Raw genomic sequence first — 19706 nt, 5'->3', positions numbered from 1 at the left:
ATGGACCTACCCATCGCCTCCCTGAGACTAACTGCAAAGGAGCTGCCGATACGGGGACCACGGCATCTCGACTGCCTACAGCCACTTCTGAGGACCCCTGGGGTTCATTTAAGCTTTCCATTTTCCAGATGGGGAAACTGAGGCCTGGGGAAGGGAACAACAAATTGAGTTGCACGTTTGCTGAGTGTTCAAGGACCTTGTCAGTCACTTCCCACTTGGGAAAGTTCGGGGTGAGGCTCTCTCTGGCCATGTGACTCATGGCTGGACGTGGCTAGGTCTGGTGTGTGACATGTTGTGCTGGAGTAGAAGACGGGCCATTCAGGGTGTCACAGCTCAGAGCACAAACTGACTGGAGGACATCGAGTACTCACCAGGGCCTCCTGAGTCCTGCTGGAGGGACCGTCCCACTCACACCAGGTGTGAGCCGGTAAGGAGGGACGGCAGAGGAGGAAGGAGGCTCCCTGCCAGTCCTAGGTAAAGTTTAGTGATATGGGTGGTGACAGCAGATCATTCGAAGGATGAATATGGCCAGTCACCTGGCTAGACATTTTCTCACCTTGTCCTAAAAACAACCCCCAGAGGGAGGAAGGTGATAGCCCCATTTAACAGATTTGAAGACTGAGGCACAGAGACTAGGAGATAGGAAGGCCTAACCTCTGAAGCTGAGGTGTCCTGATATCTGTCCTCCATGTACCTGGAATATTACTCATGCATATGTTCAGATAGCTTGAAGGATTGTGGGCTGGATGTGTGCCCTGGGACCCCACAGGCAAATCACCACTCTCAGTTAGGGTCCAAACTTCATCTTTGTCCCTCCCCCACATCCCGGAGGTATTTCCACAGTACAAGGGGCTTTCTCCTATCCACAGGAGTCGTGAATCCTTGCTCTTTGCAGGCTGTGTTACCTCTGGCCAGTAGTTCAACATCCCTGTGCTCTTGAAATAGACAGCTCTTCACACATAGGCACGGAGGGTACGCTGGTGCCTGTAGGAGTCGGATGGTGTCAGCAACTGCGGGATAAGCTGTGGGCTCCTGGAGCGAGCGAGCAGGTCTTGGGTGGGTGGGAGCTCTTCACAGACAAAGCGAGTTGCAGGGTTGTCGCTGTTAAGGGGTGTAGGCCCTTGAATGTTGAGCGTTGGCGTTGGCTGGAGAGAGCCTGTGTAAGGAGGAACCTAGCATGAAGTGTGTTTACAGTTTAGGTGTTGTGATGTAAAACTCCAGGAACTTAGCCACGCGGGCGCAGCCCCGGGAGTCCTCCGCCCGGCCCACCCGAGACCCTGAAGTTCCCTGTCCAAGCTGACTGCGTGGGGCTCTGGCCAGACAGTACGTGACCAGCAGAGGGCGCTCGGCCCAAGGCTGTGAATCTGCAAGAGCCAGGACACCAGCGAGGTGGCCACTTCCCTGCCCAGCGCCTGAAGCCATCAAGAGTGGCCAGAGGGTGGCACTGGAAACCGATTGTGTAGCAGGAGAATTAGGGTCCCTCGGTGCCCTTGGTGTGTTCAGGTGGGGGTGGGCAGCTGAGACATCTCAGCTTTGGGGTTGGGGCTGGGATGTAGCAACCCTTCCTACCATACAGCCCAGCCTGTATCTTGTTTCCCCCTGCCCTGTCCCTGCCCTGGCTCTGGAGTGACCGAGTGTCTGCCCTCACTCGCCCTTGAGTGGACTCTGGGAGGAAGACATTGCCCTCACTTTTGTCCCACTTTACCAAAAGACCAGAGGAGGTGTACAGGGTCCCACTCAAGTCCCGTTCTGACTGCACAAGCCTGGGCTCCAGCATCAATCTAACCTCATTCTTTCTTTTTCATGATATTAGCAAGGTTGACAGAGCAACAGACAGACAACCACAGCTCACTCCCTGTCTGGCACTGTTGGTGATCTGGACTAGGGAACTCTGCAAGGTCTGCCCGGTGGCTGAGGGACACTCTGAGAGGAAGGCTGGGGATGTCCTTCCGTGGTGCTGGCTTCCCAGAGGCCACGGCTGTGTTACCTTCGCTGTAGAAACACAGTTTTTTCAGGAGTGTTAACAGTTAAGGGCTCGGAGGCAGAGGATTACCCTCGAAGTTGTTTTAGGAGGGTCAGAGCTGTTAAGGATACTGAGGTGGCTGGTGTGCAAACCTTCTCTCCAGAACCTCAGAGGCTCCCTCCTGACTCCTAGGCCAGCCACACCCTCAGCTGGGGTTTGGGCATTGAAGCTGGAGCTAGGAGTAGCCAGGCCTGTGACTCCTGCCTCTGACACTCCTGTCCAGGCCTGTGACTCCTGCCTCTGACACTCCTGTTCCCTGAACTTTCCTCTAGTGATAGTGTCCCAGGCCAAAGGACTGGGGGACAGCAAGCGGGCCACCAAGACACTCTGGGGAGGAAGGTGACCACGGAAGAGGGTTGGGGGTGAAAATTAGGTTTAGGGGCCATAATCTGAGGTTGAGGCCTGCCCCTGTCCCTTCAGCAACTGTCTAGACTCTGAGCCTCACTTTACCTCCCTGGGCATGGAGGCTGCACTGGGCTGTGGGCCACAAGTGGGTGTCCAGGGAGCCTCGTATCCCAGCCTCTCATGGGAGGAGGATTGTTTTCAGGGAGTGCAAGACACGGGTTCCCTCCCTCCTCTACTGGACATTGGAGCCCTCTACTCTCCTCAAGATGGCTGGTGGTGGGATGGCCAGGGGGAGGGCTCAGGCCTGGGTAGGGGGATGGCCAAGGGGGAGAGGAAAATCTGACCCCACCTCTCAGCAGTTCACTGTTCTTTTTTCTTTGTATTTAAGATAGCTATTTTAATATAGTATATTCTGATGTTTCCCCTCTCTTGTCTGCCCCCTGCAACACACTCACTCCATGCCTCTTTTTTTCTCTCTCTTAAGAAAACAGACAGGCAAATAAAAAAGGCAAACAAACAAAAAAAATGAAACAAAAGTCCATGAGAAACGCACATCACGGACACATACACACACGCACCCATGAATGCACACACACGTGCACATACACACCCATACGTGCACATGACCGCGTGCACAGACAGATGCTTGCACACACGTGTGAGCACACACATTCCAATAAAAACACAAAATTAGAAACCATAATATAGAAGCAAAACTCTAGTAAGGTTTTTTTTTTTTGAGTCCAAATAAAACAACACAAGATAATAATAATAATAAAGATATTTTCCAAAAATACCTACAAATTTGTGCTGGCCATCTATCCCTGGGCATGGGGCCTGCCCTTTGGTGTGGTTTGTATATCTAGTGAGACTCCCTTGGAGAAAGTCATTTTTCCCTTGTGACAGGTTGTCAGTTGGAGATAACTTCTTGGTTATGGATGGCAGATGGTGTCCATTGCCCCTTCTCAGCACTGGAACCCCATCTGGTTTGCACCCGTGCAGGCCCTGTGTGAGATGCCATGGTCTTTGTGAGTTCACGAGTGCACGAGCAGTCCTGTGGTGCCTAGAGACATTGATTCCTTGGTGTCCTCCCTCCCCTGAGGCTCTTATAGTCATTCTGCCTCCTCTTCCCCAGATTCCCCGAGCCCTTGAAGGGAGGGAAATGATGGAGACACTCCATTTAGGACCAAGTCTTCCAGAGTGTTCACTCTCTGCGCTTCCTTCAGAGAGTAAACTCTATTCCCATCTGCTGCAAAAGGAAGTTTCTCTGATGATGGCTGATCTATCAATATAGCAGATTGTCATTAGGAGTCATTTTATCGCCATGTTCCTTTAGCAGAACAATAGTATTTCTTCTTCCCATAGGCCCATGGACTCTCTAGTCCCAGATTTCTCGACCCTGCAAGCAGTGTCAGGCGTGGGTCTCATCTCGTAGAGTGGTCCTTAAATCCACTCAGACAGCGGCTGGTTACTTCCACAACCTCTTTGCCACTATTGTGCCAACGTACCATGTCGGCAGGTCAACACTGTAGATCAATGGTTTTGTACAGGGCTTAGTATTTACGTCCTCCTCTGGTAGTGGGCAGGGTACCTTCCAGTAACCATGAGCACTAGTCAGTAGTACTGAAGGCTTTGGTTAGGCACCCAGCTTGACTTCTCTGTGTTCAGTGAATTACAGCCATAGGACCTTGCCATCATATTGTGGGAGGTGACCAATAGCTTTGGCAATAGCCTGGGTTGTTTGGGGGTTTCCATGGGAGCCCTTTCACCAGCCACTCAATTAAATGTAATCCATACCTTGTTCTGGATTTCACTTAGTGTCAGGAGACATCTAGCTGAGACCTCATCTTCCCTTTGATAGAGTGATTATATTTAGATTTCTTTCATGTGTGTATATATTCTTAAAAGCATCAACTACAGTAGGTTTCTGTGATTCTTCACTTGTCCCTAGTGTTAGCTGTGCCTCCCCATACTCCTTCCTCTGATCTTCCCTCCCATTCCCTGTAACCCTCCCCCCTTTCTCCCCCCTCCATCTCCCCACTCTCCCTCTCTCTCTCTCTCTCTCTCTCTCTCTCTCTCTCTCTCTCTCTCTCTCTCTCTCTCTCTCTCTCTCTCTCTCTCTCTGTTCTATCTCCTCTTCCTTGGGGAAATAGAATCTCCCCCTAGTTCCCTACCCTACACCTATCTCTTTCCTAATTCCTTACCAATGCCTAGTACTAATCTTTGTGGTTCATCACATAAACAGCACAATTATCGAGTTACCTAAAAGCTGACATCCACATATAAAAGATTACATACCAGAGTTGCATTTTGAGGTCTGGGTTACCTCATTCAAGACAATTCTTTTTTTCTAGATCCATCCATTTACCTGTAAATTTCATGGTTTTATTAAAAAGCTGAATAGTTTTCCATTGTGTAAATGTACCACATTTTCATGATCCAGTCATCTATTGATGGGTGTCTGAACTGTTTCTGATTTCTGGCTATCTATGAATAGAGCAGGAGTTAACACAGATGGACAAGCGTCTCTGTGTGAAGAGCCCTCTGGGTATATGCCCAAGGAGAGGCATAGCTGGATCTCGAGGTAGATCTGTTCCCAGCTTCTTGAGGAAGCCCCCACCCATGGCCTTTCACAGTGGCTGTAAAAGTTTGTGCTCACACCACTGATGGAGGCGTGTTCCCCTAACTCCACATCCTCATCCCTGTGAGCTGTCATCTGTTTTACTGACCTTGGCCACTCTGACTGGTGTAAGATTAAATTTTGAAGTAGGTTTTGATTTGGATTTCCCTGATGGCAAAGATGTTGAACATTAAACAAAAATTTTTGTCAGCTATTCGTGTTTAATCTTCTGAGAAGTTTAGACCTGTACGCCGCCATTTTATTAAAAACTGGGTGATTTGTTTTCTTTATGTCCAGTTTTTTGAGTTCTTTATGTATTTTGGATAGTATCAGACATATAGGTGGTAAAAAATCATTTCCCATTTTGTAGACTGTCACTTTGTCCAAATGCTGGTGTCCTTTGCCACCAGGAGCATTGTCCCGAGGTCCATTTATTAAATACCGACCTCAGCGCCTGTGCTAACGGTGCTCTGTTCAGAAAGTCTCCTCCTGTGCCGATGAGTTCAAGGCCACTCCCTACTTTCCCTTTTATCAGACTCTGTATCTGGTTTTGTGTTGAGGTTTTGATCTATTTGGAGTTGAGTTTTGTGGGGAGTCCTAAGTATGGCTCTATTTGCATTCTTCTACATGTGGACAATCCGGCTCTATTTGCATTCTTCTACATGTGGACAATCTGTTTGGCCAGCACCATTTGTTGAAGATGATGTCTTTTTTTCCAGTGTGTATGTCTGACTTTTTTAAAAATCAAAGATCAGGTGTCTACAGGTGTGTGGATTTATGTCTGGGTCTTCAACTCCATTTCATTGATCAATGTGTGTTTTGTTAATAAGATGTGGTTTTTATTACCATAGCTCTGTAGTACAACTTGAAATCAGGAATGGTGGAGGAGACCTCCATCCATCTTTTTATCATTCAGGATTGTTTTAGATATCTTACCCCCCCCCCATATGAAACTAAGAACTGTCCCTTCAGGTCCTCTGAAGAACTGTGTTGGAATTTTGATGGGGATTGCATCAGATCCGCAGATTGCTTTTGGTAAGATGTCCAGTTTTACTATGTTAATCCTACAGATCCAAGAGCTTGAGAGATCTTGCCAACTTCTGATGTCTTATTCAATTTCCTTTTTCAAAGACTTGAATTTTCCATCATACAAGTCTATCTCTTGCTTGATATTTTCTAGTGTCTGAAGCTATTGTGAAAGGTGTTGCTTCCCTGATTTCTTTGTCCTTTGTATATAGGAGGGCCACTAATTTTTGTGAGTTGGTTTTGTACCAGCTCCTTGGCTCGAAGTGTTTATAAGCTGTAGGAGTTCCTTAGTAAGATTTTTAGGGTCACTTATGTATACTGTCATGTCAGCTGCAAATAGCAGTGTGTTGACTTCTTCCTGACCAATCGGCAGCTCCTCGACCTGCTTTAGTTGTCTTACTGCTCTAGCTAAAACTTCAAGTACTATATTGACTAGATATGGAGAGTGTGGACAGCCTTGTCTTCTTTCTGATTTTAGTGGAATTGCGTTGAGTTTCTTCCCGTTTAAGTTGAGGTGTCTATGGGCTTGCTGTAAGTCGCCTTTACTGTGTTTAGGTTCTTTGGATCCCTGATCTCTACAAGACTTTAAGATGTCTTATATAAGGGCTGCTGTACTTTGTCAAAGGTCCTTTGTGCATCTAGTGAGAAGATCCTGTGTGTGTGTATGTGTGTGTGTGTGTGTGTGTGTTTTCTCTCAGTGTATTTATATGGTCTATTACTGAGGCAATCTTTGCAGGTGTCGTACAGGAAAGCAAAAAAAACCACAAAGAGATAAGAAAACTCAGTGGAGATGGACTTTAGAGTCTGACAACAGTTTGTTTATTCTCAATGTATTTAAACTCAGTAAAATTTGGGGGAAAAGTATTTGTGGTGTAACACAATCACAGCTGCACAAAGATACTTAATTACATTGACCTCAACTCAGGATGTATTCCATCTCTTCCAGAAAGGTTCTAGAGATAGGCTACCTGTACTACCTTAAGGGCCTAAGGGTCTAGCCTGGTCTCTGCCACGTGGATAGTGCAGAGGTCATTTGAGGCATAAATTTTACCTCTTGTAGGCACAAATTTTTTGCAATCTACTTTTAGTAGGGATTCAACCTCTCCTCTAGCCCCTCAGCAGAGGTCGTGGAAGATAAAAGTTATTAGGATATGGGGAGAAGTGGACCTGTTCAGCAATCGTTCTTTGGGAGTGAGCTTGATTTTCTTTCTCAGCAGTTCAGTCCTGTAGCAAACACCAAATACGACTCAGCACCGGTAGAGGAGTCCTGTAGCAGGCAGACACCACACATGATTCTAGGTAGGCAGATACCACACACGAACCAGCAGCTACAGTCCAGTCCTTTCTGCAGGTGGACACCAGGCATGAACCAGCAGCTGTAGTTCAATCCAGAAGAAACCCACAAGGCTTGCCAACAGCCTGAGATGATGCAGAGGAAGCAACAAGCGTCCATGGGAATCTCATGAGCAGTTCTTGGGAGAAGTTCTCTCAATGGCAGTGTTACCATTAAGTTGAGCTCAACCATGCTATGTAAGGCGAACCAATACATGTGTGCTGAAGTAAAGAGATGTGGAACAAACCAAGCCAATACTCAGTGCTTGTCTCCCATGTCTGTGGGGTCACATTTATACTCCTTCATCATGGGTCCTTTCTTGTGTTTGCTATATCAAAACATCCTTTCACCTGTGTCTGCTTCAGCAAAACACCCTTTCACCTGTGCCCCCTCCCCCACTAAGCACCATTTGACAATAACTAGAAATTTCCATTTCAACCTCTAGTCCTCGTTGTGGGAGCTTGGGGGAACCTGTGACAATAAGAAACATTTAGACTACTAGGTATTTTCAGTCCTAGTTGTAGTAGTGTGATATGTGCAATTTCGAGCTTTCTGGATGGAAGAATAGGTTTTTCATCTTTCCCATTGGAAGGATAATCCTGTTTCCCTGGAGATCTGTAGGCAAAAGGACCTCCATGCCATGTTCCCAACAGATTACACTAACTTACTTTCATATGTTAAACTATCCCTGCACTTCTGGGATGAAGTCTACTTGATCATGGTGGGTGATCTTTGTGATGTGTTCTTGGATTCGGTTTGGAAGTATTTTATTGAGTATTTTTGCATCAATGTTCATAATGGAAGTTGGTATGCAATTCTCTTTCTTTGTTGACTTTTTATGTAGTTTTGGTATCAGGGTAACTGTGGCCTCATAAAATGAATTGAGCAGTTCCTGTTTTGTGGTATAATTTGAGAAGTATTGATGGTTCCTCTTCCTTGAAAGTCTGGTAGAATTCTGCACTAAAATCATCTTGCCCTGGCCCTTTTTGTGGTTGGGGGTCTTTAAAACAACTGCTTTTGGTAGTAGGGGTTTGGGTCTCTTTAAATTGTTTATCTGGCCTGAATTTAGTTTTGATAAGTGGTACCTATGGAGAAATTTATTTGTTTCTCTTAGATTTTCCAATTTGGTGGACTGTAGATTTTTTTTTTAAAGTACATTGTAGTCTCCCTTCCCCCAGCCTGGAACCTGCTTGCTCAGGGGTGGAGTTTCCTGCTCATTCGTTCTGCCACGCCCACTGCTGGACCGTGCTGCTTTGCTGCTTGGAGCCACACACGTGTTCGTTCACCCTGCTACTGGACCCCGAGTTATTTGGCGGGAAATCGGGTTCCCTCCCCCTTCCTTTATAACTGGATGTCAGTACTAGTAAAATTGGGCTTTGAACAGGATGAACTTGACTTGGCCTTGTTTCTTCTTCCTCCCTGTCTAGCTTCCTCTCTTTTCAGCTCCGAGATGCCATCTCAGTGGAACTGTTCACGTTGCGGGCTGCTGGCCGGCCCCCAACAGTACATCCTTACGGTTCTCTGGATTCCCTTGGTGTCTGTTGTTTTGTTCCCCTTTTAGTTTGTTTTCTTAATTTGAATATGCTCTCTCTGCCCTTAGTTAATTTGGAGAAGGGTTTGTCTGTCTTACTGATTCTCTCAAAGAACCAGCTCATTGCTTATGGATACTTTGTATCGTTCTCTTTGTTTTTATTGGATCAATTATTTCTTGCCTTTTACTTTTGGATGATAGCTCTTTTTGTTGTAGGTCTTTCAGGTGTGCTGCTACTTACTAACATTAGATCACCCTCCCTTCTTTGATGTAGGCACTTAGTGCTACGAACTTTTCTCTTAGCACTGCTTTCACTGTGTTCCTTAAGTTTGGGTATGCTGCCTTCATTTCTATTGACTTGTAAGAAGTCTTTCATTTCTTTACGTCTATCTTGAATTATATTATTATTATTATTATTATCCATTAAAGAGTTGTTCAATTCCCATGAGCTTGCTAAGTTTTCTATTGTTTCTGTTGTTGTTGATACTCCGCTTCAATCTGTGGTGGTCTGAGAGGACGCAGGAGGTTGCGTCAATATTCTTGCATCTGTTGAGGCTTGCTTTGTGTCTGAGTGTGTGAGTTTTGAAGAAAGTTCTATGAGGTACACAGAAGAACGTACATTCTTTTGTGTTTGGGTGAAATGTTCTATAGATATCTGTCAGCACCATTTGGTTTATCACATCATCTAGCTCCAACAGCATCTCTCTGTTTAGTTTTTGTTTTGTTTTTTGTTTTGTTTTGTTTTGTTTTTTTCAAGACAGGGTTTCTCTGTATAGCCCTGGCTGTCCTGGAACTCACGCTGTAGACCAGGGTGGCCTCGAACTCAGAAATCCGCCTGCCTCTGCCTCCTGAGTGTTGGGATTAAAGGCATGCACCACCACACCCACTTCTGTTTAGTTTTTGTCTAGATGATTTGTTGGTGAGAATGGGCCTTCTGAAACCTCCCGCTTTAAGTGTGTGAGGGTTGGCATGTGATTTAAACTGTAATAATGTTTCTTTTATATACTTGGGTTCCTTGTGTTTGGGGCATAGAAGTTAAGAATTAAAATGTCCTTTTGGTAGATTTTTCCTTTGGTGAGTATGTTGTAGTAGGTTTGTCACTGTGGGCGTGGGCTTTAAGAACCTCATCCTAGCTGCCTGGAAGTCAGTATTCTGCTAGCAGCCTTCAAATGAAGATGCAGAACTCTCAGCTCCTCCTGCACCATGCCTGCCTGGATGCTGCCATATTCCTGCCTTGATGATAATGGACTAAACCTTTGAACCTGTAAGTTAGTCCCAATTAAATGTTGTTCTTAGGAGAATTGCCTTGGTCATGGTGTCTGTTCACAGCAGTAAAACCCTAACCAACACATGTGTCCACTTCATCTCCATTCCCCAGAGACTCACTTTGGGTTCAGACCCAGGGTCCCCCAGTCCTTTCATACCTGTCTCTCCAAATAATGCATTGTCTGACTGGCAGGAGCCCCTCATTCTACCACATCCCCAACTCCCTGGGAACGCTGCCTCTACCTGTGAACAGGATCCCTTAGCTCTTCCTGGGACCCCTCTCGGCCTTTTCTCCCAGCCCACCTTTATTCCTCTCTGCCACCCACCAGCATCCCTATCAGGCAACCCACAACTATCACACTTTCCTAAGATCCAGAGAACATAACTGAAACCAAGGAACAGAACATCCATCCAACAAAGACAAGACCAGACATCAACACCTAAAATGACCTCAATTGTCCCAAGCCCAGATGCTAGCATAAAAACACCATAACAGCCAGGACAATATGTCTCCAGTAGAGCCCAGCAACCTTACTCCAGTGGGCTCTGAGAAATGCAATACAGCTGAAGCACAGGAGAAAGATGTCAAAATAGCTATTATGAAATGATCGAGGACCTTAAAGAGGATAAGGATAAATCCCTTAATGAAGTCTGCAAAAACACAATAAATGGGGGAATGAAATTATGACGACAATTCAACACATAAAAATAAAAGTGGAATCATGGGGAAAAAAAACCAAGGTAAAACTGGGAATGAAAAACTTAGAAAGTCAAACAAAAACTTCTGAGGTAAGCCTCACCAATTAAGTACAAGATGGGAAGAAAGGATCTCAGGTGTTGAAGACAGGTAGAATGAACGAATATCTTGGTCAAAGAAAATGTTCAACCAACCAACCAACCAACCAATCAACAATAACAACAACAAAAAAAAAAAAAAAAACAAAAAAACCAACCAACCATCCAACCAACCAAAACCACCCCCCAAACCAATTCAGAAACAAAACAAAGCAACAACAACAACAAACCCATCCAGGAACTGAGATACTATGAAAAGACCAAATCTATGAATAGAAGAATGAAAAGAAACTCATGTAAAGACATGGAAAATATTTTCAACAAAATCATAGAAGAACATTTCTTTAACCTAAAGAAAGAGACACATATCAAGGTACAAAAGCACACAGAACACCACATAGAATGAACCAGAAGAAAAATTCCCCATGGCACGTAATAAAACACTGACCATATAGAACAAAGAATATTAAAGCAGAAATGGAAAAAGACCAAATAGCATATAAAGACAGATTCATTAGCATAACACCAAGTTTATCATTGGAAACCCTAAAAGCCAGAAAAGTCTGGATAGATATTCTACAAATTCTAAGAGATCACAGAAGCCAGCCCAGCCTACTATACCCAACAAAACTATCAACCACAATAGACAGAGAAAGACAAATATTACATGATGAAACCAAATTTAAGCGGTATCTGTTTACCAATCCAGCTGTACAGAAAGCACTAGAAGAAAAACTTCAATATGAACAGGTTAACCACACTCAAGAAAACACAAAGAATAACCCCAGACCAGTAAATCAGGGTGGGACACACACCATAAACAACAAATTAACAGGCATCAATAGACACCATCATTGCTAACTCTCAATATTAACCATCTCAACTCTCTAATAAAAAGACACAAATGATCAGATGGGATCAGGAAACAGAATCCATCTTTCTGCTGTATCTAAGAAACATGCCTTTACAGAAATAATAGATATTACCTCAGGATAAAAGGGTGGATGAAGATATTCCAAGCAAATGTATCCAAGAAGCAAGCAGGTGTACCTATTTTATTCTCTGACAAAATAGATTACAAACCAGAACCAATCAGAAGAGACAGGGGAGGCACCACATGCTCAGCAAAGGGGAAGCCCACAGAGAAGATTTCACAATTCCAACATTTATGTGATGAATACACAGGCAGAAAAGTTTATGAAAGAAACACTGCTACAGCTAAAATCACATATTGAGCCTCACACAGTGATAGTGACTTTATAACCACTCTCATAAATAACTCTCCATGGCAAATAGACAGGTCAACCAGATAAAAGCTTAGCAGAGAATGTTGAAGCTAAAGGATGTTGTAAACCAAATAGACCTAGCAGATACTTATAAAACATTTCACCCAAACAAAAATGAATATACCTTCTTCTCAGCAGTTCATGGACCTTTCTCCAAAACTAGCCATGTACTTGGACACAAGGCAAGTTTCAACAGATACAAGAAGGTTGAAATAACACCTGGCATCCTATCTAACCTTTATGGGTCAAAGCTGGATATTAACAGCAATAGAAAAAATGTACAAATTCATGGGAATTGAAAACTTGCTATTAAATAAAAAATGAGTCAAGATAAAAATTAAGAAGGAAAATAAAAGAACATTTTTGAGTGAAATGAAAATGAAACAGAACATACCAAAACTTTTGGGGCACAACAGAGGCCATTCATAGCACCAAGGAGACACTATATGCTACAGGTAAGATAGCAACACATGTGAAAGGTCAAGAAAAAAAAAAGCAGATGGTACCCAAAAGGAGTGGATGGCAAGAAATACACAAGAAATAATCAACCACAGGGTTGATGTCAATAAAATAGAAACAATATCAAAAAGACAAGCAATGAAACTGAGTTTTCTGTTTGAGAAAATCAGTAAGATCAATAAACTTAAACAATCTGACTAAAAAGTAGAAAACAAATCTAAATTTAAAAATTAGAGATGAAAAGGGAGACATAACACTGAGGAAATCCTAAGAGTCATAGCACATACTTTTCAAACTTGTCTTCCACCAAACTGGAAAACCTAAAATAAATGGATATATTTTTTTGATATACATAACATATCAAAGTTAAGCCCTTAAACAGACCAATAACTGAAGTGAAATAGAAACAGTAATTAAAAGTGTACCCCCCCAAAAAGCCCAGAGCCAGATGGATTTCAGCACAGAATTCAAAAAGAATTATTGCCAATACTCTTCAAATTATTTTGCAAACTATAAACAGATTTGAAAAAATCCAACACCCGTTTCTGATAAAAATTACTGGAGAGTTTAGAGATATAAGAGACATACCTCAATATAATAAAGGTGATTTACAGCAAGCTTATAGCCAACACCACGTTAAATGGAGAGAAACTCAAAGCAATTCCACTAAAATCAGAAACAAGTTAAGGTTGTCCACTCTCCAATATATATTCAATATAGTACTTGAATTCTTAGCTATAGCAGTTAGACAACTGAAGGATATCAGGAAAGGGAGAAGTCAAAGTATCTCTATTTGCAGATGAAATGATTTTATACATAAATGACCCTAAGAACCCCACTAGGAAACTTCTACAGCTGAAAAACACTCTCAGCAAAATAATAGAATACAAAATCAAAACACCGAAATGAGTAGCTTTCCTCTATGACAAATGGACAAAAAAAAAAAAAAAAAGGAAAAATATCTTAGGATAATTCTAACCAAAGATATTAAAGACTTGTATAATAAAAACTTCAAGACATTGAAGAAGACATCAGAAGATGAAAAGATCTCCCATGCTCATGGATCAGTAAGATTAAACATTGACAAATGAGCATCCTACAGATTCAATGTAATCCTTATCAAAATCCTAAGTTCTTCTCAGAACTGGAAAGGACAATACTCAGCTTTCATATGGAAACACAGAAAATCCAGCTAAAGTAATCCTGAATAACCAAAGAATTGATAGAGGTATCATCATCTCTGACCTCAAATTATACTACAGAGCTAAAATAATAAAAACTACATGGTACTGGCATAAAAACAGACACATTGGTCAACAGAACTGAATTGAAGACCCAGACATAAGTCCACACACCTATGAACATTGGACTTTTTACAAAGAAGTGAAAAAATGCATACTGGAAAAAAGGACAGCAGGTTAAACAAAGAGTGTGGGTCAAGGTGGACGGCTGCATGTAGAAGAACACAAATAGATTCCTATTCATTGCCATGCATAAAACTCAACTCCAAATGGATCAAAGACCTCAACACAAAACCAGATACACTGAACCTGGTAGAAAAGAAAGTGGAGAATCGCCTTGAACACATTGGTACAGGAGACTTTCTGGACAGAACACTGATATATCAGGCACTAAGATCAACAAATAATTAATGGGACCTCATGTGGTACATTTACACAATGGAGTATTACACAGCTGTTAAAAAAAATGACATCATGAAATTTGCAGCCAACTGGATGGAACTAGAAAAAATATCATCCTGTGTGAGGTATTTGCTGTATGCGGATATTAACCATTAAATAATTAAGCAAGTGTGGTGGTTTGAATGGAAATGGCCTCCACAGGCACACAGGGGGTGGCACTATTAGGTGGTATGTTCTTGTTGGAGTAGGTGTGCTCTTGTTGGAGGAAGTACGACACTGGGGTGGGCTTTATGGTTTCGGAAGCTCAAGCCAGTCCTAGTGGCTCACTCTCTTTTCCTGCTGCCTGATCCAGATGAAGAACTCTCAGCTACTTCTCCAGCACCATGTCTGCCATGCTTTCTGCCATGACAATAATGGACTAAACCTTTGAACTGTAAGCCAGTCCCCAATTAGACATTTTCCTTTGTAAGAGCTGTGTGGTCATAATGTCTCTTCACAGCAAGAGAATTCTCAAGACACTAATCTCCAATTCATAGACTCAGAGAGGTTATGTGTAGATGAAGGGACTATGAGAGACACACGGATCTCCCTGGGAGGGGGAGGTAGAATAGATTTTATGGGTGGGCTGGGGGCAGGAAGTGGAGGATCAGGTGGGGAGAGGGAAGGGATGTAGGGAGAGGGAGGGAATGTGGGGGGAGACAGCTAGAGTTGAGGGGTGTTTGAGGGGTGGTATGAAAACCCGGTGCAGTGGAAAGTTTCTGACATATATGAGGGTACCCTTTTTTGGTTTTGCTTCTGGTTGTTTGTTTGTTTGTTTGAGACAGGGTTTCTCTGTATAGCCCTGGCTGTCTTGGCACTCACTCTGTAGACAAGGCTGGACTTGAACTCAGAAATCTACCTGCCTCTGCCTCCCAAGTGCTGGGATTAAAGGTATGTGCCGTCACTGCCCAGCAAATCTCTCCTTTTTTTTTTTTTAAAGGCTTATTTATTTTATATGAGTACACCGTAGCTCTCATCAGACACACCAGAAGAGGGCATAGAATCCCATTACAGATGGTTGTGAGCCACCATGTGGTTGCTGAGAACTGAACTCTGGACCACTGGAAGAGCTGTCAGTGCTCTTAACCGCTAAGTAATTAAGTCTTCAAATAATAAAGGGGAGAGGGAATCCCAAATGGCCATCTCTTGTCAATAAATGAAGCTTCCAGTACCAGCACTGGGTTATATCCAATTGAGTTGGTAGCCAATAAACCGCCCAACCCAGCCTGTTGCCAAGAGAGTAGGTTGCTCTCCACAAACTGACAGCAAGACCCCACTGCAGAAGATAACACCCACATAACTCATTGCACATGGAGATGTCAAGCTCGTGTCTGTATACAATTTTTACCCCCATATTCTAGTGTCTTTGGTATGGTAAGGTACTCTGCAGGCTACCAAAAGAGAGCCATAAACACGAACCCAACCACAGAACCTTTGATCTACAATCTAACCTGCAAATTATGTCAGGGCAGTGGTGGCACAAAGCTTGTGGGAGTGACCAATGTCCGACTTGACTTAAGGATCACTCCACACTGCTTGGGTGACCAAGAATTAGAGCTCAGATAGCTCAAAGAACTAGGGTAAAACCAAATCCTAGTGATCTAAGAAAAGGTATTAATAAAATGACGCCTGATGACACTCTGCCATATTCACTGATCAGTGTCTTATCCGGCCATCACCAGAGAAGCTTCCTCCTACAGCAATGGGGACAAACACAGAGAGCCACAGCCAGGGGACTTGGCTCTGCACCAGAGCCTCTGCATACATATAATGGCTTTCAGGTGAGTGTTTTTATGGGACTCGTGTGTGTGTGTGTGTGTGTGTGTGTGTGTGTGTGTGTGTGTATGTAAAGGAGTGATTTTTGTGCCTTCTCTTGGAGCCATTTCTCTTTTGTTTGCTTTGTCCAGATTTGATATGATGGGTTTGTTTCATCATATATATATTTTTTTAAATAAAAAAATAAACACATTGTACTGGCTGGTTTGGTGTGTCAACTTGACACAGCTGGAATTATCACAGAAAAAGGAGCTTCCATTGAGGAAATGTCTCCATGAGATCCAGCTATAAGGCATTTTCTCAATTAGTGATCAAGGGTGGTAGAGCCCAACCCATTGTGGGTGGTGCCATCCCTGGGCTGGTAGTCCTGGGTTCTATAAGAAAGCAAGCTGAGTAAGCCAGTAAGCAGCATCCCTCCATGGCCTCTGCATCAGCTCCTGCCTCCAAGTTCCTTCCCTGTGTGAACTCCTGTCCTGACCTTCTTTGGTGATGAACAGCCATGTGGAAGTGTAAGCTGAATAAACTCTTTCCTCCCCAACTTGCTTCTTGGTCATGATGTTTTGTGCAGAAATACAAACCCTGAGTAAGACACACACACACACACACACACACACACACACACACACACACACACCACACACGTGTTAAATTATCGAATTCCATTTCCCTGCTTGAAAAATGGAGAAAACTTCTCTCTTAGTTTGCTTTCTGTTGCTGTGATGAAACAACCTACGGATTTCCTCCTTAGGAAAGGTCACAGGGAACTATCCATCATCTAGAGAAGTTGCGGCAGGAACTTAAGACAGGAACCTGGAGGCAGGAACTGAAGCAGAGGCTGTGGAGAAACAGCACTTACTGGCTTGATCCCCTTGGCTTGCTCAGCCTTTTTTCTTATACATCCCAGGCAGACCAGCCCAGGCTAGGCCCTCCCACTTCAATCACCAGGCCAGTCTGATGGAGGCGATTCCTCAATTCCTCGGTGAGATTCCCTCTTCCCAGGTGACTCTAGTCTATACCAAGCCTACAAACAAACAAGTCGCATGCCTGTCTCCCCACATCCCACCAACCCCCGGCACCCCGGTAAGCACCCTGCTGGTTCTCCACACAACACCTGCCTTCCCACACGGCATCTTCCTTCTGCTCCGGACCCTTCCCAGGACAGGAGCACAGCAGAACAGTCCTCATAATGCATCCAGATTCCCCTTCCAGCCCCATCTCCAGCCCTCTGCAGTGGCACAGGGCAGGGAAGTGTGTGGCACCTGTGTCTGTGGAGACCTCCTCCACCATTTGAAATCCAGAACTTTCTTTGCATGACCACTTTTGTTTGTCTAAAGTCTTTTCTTAAAGGCGATTTCTTTTAGTTTATGTATATGGGTGCTTTGCCTGCATCTGCGTCTGTGCATCATGTGCGTGCCTGGTGCCTGCGGAAGTCAGAAGAAGTCATAGGATCCCCTGGAATGGGTGTTATGAATGGTTCTTAGGAGACGGGTGAGTGCTGGGTTGTAAATTCCAGTTCTTACAGGAGCAACAAGTGCTCTTAATCACCAAGCCATCTCTCCAGCCCCCAACTCTTCCTCATTTCTGGGTTTGGGGTTTACCCAACCCAGGGCTGAGTTGCCCTGAAGAGCTGAAGAGCAGAGAGGCTTCTCTAAGTAAAATACTGTTGGAAAAAAAAAATGTCCCTCCAAGGGTTCTGATTGGTTAAGCTGGGTCACATGCTGATCTTTGAACCAATCAGAGTGTAGAGTATTTCCCTCTAGAAGTCCATAGCTTCCCAATTAGAGAAATAAAATGACTTTTAAAATATAATTCACAAGTTTCCATCTTTCCACAGCTTGCCCTTAGGAACTTTTCACATGTGTGTGCAGGCACACACACACACACACACACACATCTGCACCCTCACCCATTGATATCTGTCTTACAAGTAAAACTTTACCAGCTGATCTAGTTTCATTTCTGTACCATGACAAAGAACCCTGAAAACAACTTAGGAGGTAAGAGGATTTACTCAGTTTACCATTCTAGATCACAGTCCATCATTATGGGAAAGTCAAGGCAGGGAAGCAATCGGTGTCGTCACATCCACAGCCAAGGGCCGAGAGAAGTGGAAGCATGTTTGCTTGCTTGCTTGTGCTCAGTTACAGTTCTCTACCCTTACCCAGTTCAACTTGCTAGGCTTAGGGAATGGTGCTGCCCACAGTGGGCTTGGATTTCTATTAACTCAATCAAGACAATCCCATACAGACATGCTGACCTGGATAAATCTGAGACTCTCTTCCCAGGTGAATCTAGGCATTATGGAGACGACAGTTCAAGTATCCAGGATACTGTCTGGCACACTTTTTGTGAATCACTGCTTCCAGCCTTTATGCCACACTGAAAATGTTTCCTCTTCTGCGCTCTGACATGCAGGCTCCCATCCTTGCCCCCTGGGCATTCTGTGCCAGGCTGACTGTTCATAGGTGTTAACCTCCCCCAAGGGTGCTGACACAACAGCTCAGAGGCCACAGAAACCTCTGTCATTCTTTCTAATACCTCCGCCCTTCATATTTCCAGTTTGCCTGAAAATGCCTTTTTAAAGACATACTCTAAAGGGAGTAGGATTTTCTGCAATTTTCGGGCCACTCGCCCCAACTCCCCACTGTGCACACAACGCAGTATAAAACTTCAGTTGAATATCAGAGTACACACCCAGCGCCAAGTGTCAGTGTGGAAAGCAAACCCGCCCCCAAAGGTCTTGTCAGTCATCACAACCCCCAGAGTTCTGCGGACGATACATAAGAGGAAGCTCTGGTGTGGGACAAGAAGTGTCAGAGACCGAGGGAGGTCCCTGTCACAGGAGCTGTTTTCTGAGCTACCCAGTCTCTGGCACCTCTTGTCTCAGACCCTTGGAGCCTGGACCGGCGGGGAGTCCTCAGCTGAGCCTGAATCTTTGCCACTGCTCAGAGCACCTCACTATCCCCACTGTGAGTTAAGATGTATCCCCCTTCTTAAAGAAACTTTTTCTGTATTCTGAGGGCTTCTAGAAACATCCGCAGCTGTACCTGGAATGGACCCTGGTTTCTGTCAGCCTAAAATTGCTTCCCTCTTTCCTGGAACACACTTCACAAGGAAACTTCACCCCTCACTACCACCAGGGAGTGAATTTGGTGCCACAGGAATCACGATTGGTTCAAGAATCAGCACGTAACCTGTTCCCAACCCATCAGAGTTCTCTGTGGGACATTTTCCTACTTGAAGTCTCTGCTAACAGGTGAGGCCCTACTGTAGGTGACTGGCAGTCACACAGAAAACAAGCTGTTGCGCGTGAAGGCTGAACATACAGCTTGAGTGCCGGGATACAGCCATTTCTGAAGCCCGGTATCCTAGGGTCTCTGGGATACTTGATTCTATCCATTTCCCCACAGCAACAGGATCCGGAATGAACTCCCGTGTCCCCTTCCAGTGTGAGCTCTTTCCGCCGCCGAAAGCACAGGTGAGGCCCCTTCAGTACTCAGGGTGAGTGGAACCACATCTGCCATCCCCACGCTAAGTTCTCTCCTCCCCGAGGGAGGGGCAGGT

General features: G+C 44.4%; 1 protein-coding gene across 1 annotated transcript in view; it reads right to left on the bottom strand.

Annotated features, from left to right (window-relative positions):
* Positions 1-936: 936 nt before the first annotated feature.
* Positions 937-19706, bottom strand: part of Zbp1 (Z-DNA binding protein 1) — a 34254-nt gene continuing 15484 nt past the window's right edge. The window contains exon 8 of the mRNA XM_021151648.2: positions 937-1156. The gene's annotated coding sequence lies outside the window, so the exon portion shown is untranslated. The remainder of the gene's footprint in view (positions 1157-19706) is intronic.

This window comes from Mus caroli, unplaced genomic scaffold (genome assembly GCF_978045245.1).
Source record: "Mus caroli unplaced genomic scaffold, Mus_caroli_1 scaffold_2, whole genome shotgun sequence".
In the NCBI taxonomy this organism is placed as follows: domain Eukaryota; kingdom Metazoa; phylum Chordata; class Mammalia; order Rodentia; family Muridae; genus Mus; species Mus caroli.
The sequence above is the reverse complement of the archived record's forward strand: the minus strand, read 5'-3'. Positions and strand labels throughout refer to the sequence as shown.